This window comes from Azolla caroliniana, unplaced genomic scaffold (assembly GCF_043228905.1).
Source record: "Azolla caroliniana isolate FFs.n. ecotype wild unplaced genomic scaffold, voAzoCaro1.0.p SCAF_1, whole genome shotgun sequence".
NCBI lineage: Eukaryota > Viridiplantae > Streptophyta > Polypodiopsida > Salviniales > Salviniaceae > Azolla > Azolla caroliniana.
The window spans coordinates 16021236-16026136 of record NW_028230436.1 but is presented as its reverse complement, the minus strand read 5'-3'; positions in this window follow the sequence as shown (position 1 = coordinate 16026136).

The following is a 4901-nucleotide window of genomic DNA, read 5'->3' as shown; positions in this document are numbered from 1 at the left end:
AGTTAGGAAAAGCATAATGCTTGCATGTGATAAACTTGGACTCTTCCAACACTATATAAGGAAGATAGAAAGATGTATAGGTTGTTGATTATTTACAAGGATTGATCAATCTAATATATTCGTGGGATTCACGAGTTTATCATAAAAATTGTCTCTTACTATCTAAATATTGATTAAATACACTAAACTCGTGGGATTCACGAGATTCATAACTTACCTATCTTTCTACCTGTTCATTACTAGACTTATCTCATATTCTTCTTTCTCCCTAGTCCAAAACCTTAGTGGTTCCCACCCGACTCACGCAACAATCCGGAGCCGAAAGGCACGACACAAGTGGCGAACTTGATGTGAAAATGGATGGCAAGGTGATGGAGACTAACAATATGATGGTGATGTTCGAGCAGATGCTACAAGAACAACGCTCGATGTCGGAGATTGCAATGACAGTTGAGCGGCTCGTGCAACGGAACGGGCAATTAAACGTGAAAGATGCGTCGCGATATTTGCGGGATTACAAGGTGGAAATGCTACAGTGTGGAATATCGGAAGGATTGTAGGTGACATCCTTCAATCGGGTGGCTATAGACGGGCTTCAAGGGAGTATCCACGGGATACGACAACAGAATCCGACATGGGAAGCATTTGAAGAGGCCCTAAAGACCACGTTCGCCATCGAGGACTCTTCCAAGGCAATGAGGAGAGGATTCAAAGATTGGGTGGAAACGCCGGATAAGGGGATGAAGGTCCTCGATGTGTTTTCGGCATTCGAAAGTCAGTTCAGGAGGTTGTCCGCGAGAGATCAAGCTATCCTTGCACCGGACAAAGTGATCATGTTCCTACGAGCCATGGATGTCCGGGACTGGAAAGATCTTGGAGTGCTTCTGGAGGACAACCACCGAGAGTGGCCTCACCGATACATGGGATAATGTGCAAGATATCGTCGCACAATATACAAAGAGGGGGCAATGTCTTGCTAACGAAGAAAAGACGGTTTTGGAACTGATTCGGAAACCGAGATCCGGATTGGAAGACCATCAACCGCGGGCTCGGGAGACTACGACCGAGAAGGGAATCGACGCAACCACGGTGGAGCAATTGCTGAAGGAGATGGAGAATCTGAAAATCGCGATGGTGAAGAAGACGGAAGACCATCCCACAAGTTCCAAGTACATGGACCGTCGATGCATATGGTGCGATAGCACCGAACATGATCGGAGAGATTGCGACGAGCACAAGGAGGTGTTACGACGGGATCTTATCTACTACGAGGGAAATCAGATTCATTCGATGGATTCTCGGAAGCCACTCCGACCGAACTTCCGAAAAGGCGGCATGAAGAAGGTCCTAGAGGAGGAGATCGTGGCGAAAAACAATTATGCGACAACTGTGTCAATACATGTCGGGGAGTCATCGGGAGCAAAGGCGTCTTTTTGGCCGGAAGTGCTAGAAATTTCGAAGAAAGCCGACCATGATGAAATCCGAAGCGCCGCGGAATGTATCCGGAAAGCTACAGGATGGGAGTGCCCCGTAGATAAGAATAGCGTACATGCACTATGTCAATTGCATGAAGTGTATGTGGATGAAAAACGACGGTGCATGGATGATGCGGCTGGACCATCAAAGACGCCTGAGAGCTGGAACTCCGAAGGGAAGGGGAAAGGAAAAACAATTCCGGCATTCAAAATCGCTTCGGACATCGAAAAACAAACGGACCTAAAGAAGGTTTTTGAAGAGAGAATCCTTGATAGTCGGGTGGAATTTTCGCTTCGGGAATTACTCGGAATAGTGAAGAAGGAGTTGCACGACCTTCTTGTGGATCTCGTGAAGAGAAAAAGACAAAATACGGAGGAAAATGCTCCAAGGGTAAATGTGAACATGGTTTTAATGAACGACACGGAAGTGGAGGATGAAATACCGAACTCCCACTACACAAGGCTACATTGGGCACGCGCAACTACGGAGACTCCGGTCTGAATCGAAAACATCAAGGAGCCCGTACTAGCATTGATTGATCACGGATCGAAGATCAACTTGATGTCAAAGGAGTTCTACCGGAAGGGGAAGTGGCCTATTAACACTAATCATGGATGGAAGATCCGGGCAGCCACTAAAGCAACAGAAGACCTATTTGCGGCTTGTCCGGATGTGACGGTGAAGATCGGAGATGTCGAGATAGACCAAAATTTCTTCGTGCAAGATGAGGTCTCACACTCCGTGATCCTTGGGCAACCCTTTATCACGGCATCACGGATGTAGACGAAGGTGCTTGATAGCGGTGCGGCTTTCGCACGAATTCGGAGTCAAAGCGGAGGGAAATCCGTCCAATTCCTAACTGTGCCGGCAAATCATGAAAGGAACAAGAGAGAGCTCTTGTCCCAAACAAGGATGGATTTTTAGAGTGGACTGTTGTGGAGTGGGGAAGTGATAGTCAGAGAAGCCTTGATACCCCACATAGGAAGAAAACTCTCAGAGCAAAACAAGTACGAATCGGTCCGGATGGGGCATCTACGTACACGGCCGTAACCAGAGGAAAGAAGAAAGAATGCCGAAACGTAGAGGATAAGTTGTAGTCGGCATCAATAGTAAAAGAAGATGAAGAAATCATGGGGGTAGTCGAAGAAGTGTTCTATGGGAGCATGCCACAACGGCTTGAAGATCTTGTGGAGGATAAAAGCCAAGGAGAGTAGGTAGTCCCAGTGGAATCGGTCGAGATGTACGAGATCATTGCGAAAATGGGGCCGGATGTGCTCCACAAAGAAGAAGCAATGGTAAGTATGAAATACAAGACCATGGAGAAGAAAGTGAAACCGGTCGCGGGACCATTACCCGCCGATAGTGAGCAAAAGAGGAAAGAAGTCTCGGGAGATCCGACACTTCGGAAGTTCGTGGATATCGGACATGCCTTCACGGATGAGACCCGGAAGAAACTTCGGATCAGTGGAGGTGGTTTCCTTTTACAAAATGAAGAAGAATGATTCCGTAGGATGCTAGAACAACATGGGAAAGCATTTGCATTCACATCGAAGGAGATAGGGTGCGTTGATCCAAAGATAGTGGAGTCGATGGTGATCTTCACGATTGACCATGTGCCGTGGAACCTGAAGCCGATTCTGGTGCCGTGGGCGCATATTCCCAAAATCATCAACTTGCTCAAGGAGAAGGTGGCGATGGGATTTTAGAGCCATCAAACGATCTGTACTCAAATCGATGGTTTACGGTTCCAAAGAAGAATGGGTCACTCCGATTTATCCAAAACTTGCAACCGGTGAACAAGGTCACGATCCGGAACTCCGGAGTCGGTCTGATAGTGGACGAATTTGCGGAAGCATTTGCCGGTCGTGCGATATACTCCATCGGAGACCTATATTCGGGGTATGACCAATTCCAACTAGCCATGGAGAGCCGAGACATCACTACCATGTGGACACCGATAGGATTAGTTCGAATGTGCACACAACCACAAGGAGCAACAAACTCGGTTGCACATATGATGAACACGATGAACAAGGTGCTTCGAGATTGCATTCCAGAAATAACGATGCCGTTCCTAGATGACATTCCGATGAAAGGATGCGCGGTAGAAGAAAAAGATGAAACTATGGATGATCGGGGATGCCGAAAGTTCGTAGTCAACCATATTTGTGATTGCGAGAAAATGCTTCAAAAGTTAGAAGATGTGCACCTAACACTTTCCGGGGAGAAATCGGCATTCGAGCAAGAAGAGATATTGGTAGTCGGACATCTATGTGGGCCCTACGGCCGAAGACAGTCACCAACCAAGATCAATGCGATTCAAGCTATGAAAGAAGTATGCGAGTCACAATCCGAAGTCCGAAGGTTTCTTGGAGCTTGTGCATTTGATCACATATGGATTCCGCACTATGCACATATAGTGGACCTACTCTATCACTTATTGCGGAAGGGGAAGAAGTTCGAATGGAAACCGGAACACACCAAAGCCATGAAGAAGCTCAAGAAAACACTACGGAGGGTTGAAGCACTTAAGAAGCTGAGCTATGAGCGACCTGTTAGGAAACAGGTCCCTCTGGATGGGAAGTGAGAAGAACCGTGTTGATGAGCAACTTGGCCGAGGCCGACAGGCTGAGGCCGAATCCGGAAATCGTGGAGATAGCCAACACGGAAGGCTAAGTTTGTAAATAGGCTGAATATGCCCCCGTGGGCTAAACTTGTAAATAGTCAAAAGGTTACTTAGGGCAATTATGTTAGATACTGGGGATGCACATCATCCGGGACCGGTCAAAGAAGTAATTGTTACAGGAGAAATACATGACAAAGGTGCTTCAACGGTTCAACATTATCCGGTAAGCAAACTGCAGAAAACTGCAGATTATCCGGTAAGCAAAGCCCGAAGACGAAAGCAGAGAAGGCGGATATGATGAAGGTTCCATATGCCTCTACCGTCGGATGGGAAGTGAGAAGAACCGTGTTGATGAGCAACTTGGCCGAGGCCGAATCCGGAAATCGTGGAGATAGCCAACACGGAAGACTAAGTTTGTAAATAGGCTGAATCTGCCCCCATGGGCTAAACTTGTAAATAGTCGAAAGGTTACTCAGGGCAATTATGTTAGAAATGTGCGTTATTATAAAGTTGTTGTTGACGAGGTTGTTGCCTCTATAACTATCAGAGTGAACGAGTGTGAGTGGAAGCGTGTGAGCTACATAGCCGCCAGTTGGCGAAGCAGAATCTTGAGGTCGTTGCCTCTGAGATCTCTGATTGTATTCCTTTCTCTCATAGTGTTTTGTTTCGGAGTTTGTGGACTCCACGTGGTTTTTTCCCCAGTTCGGGTTTCCACGTTAAAATTTGTGTCATTCTCAGTTTCTGTATTCTATTTTCTTCTTCCGTTAGATTGACTATTATTCCGCACACGTACAACCGG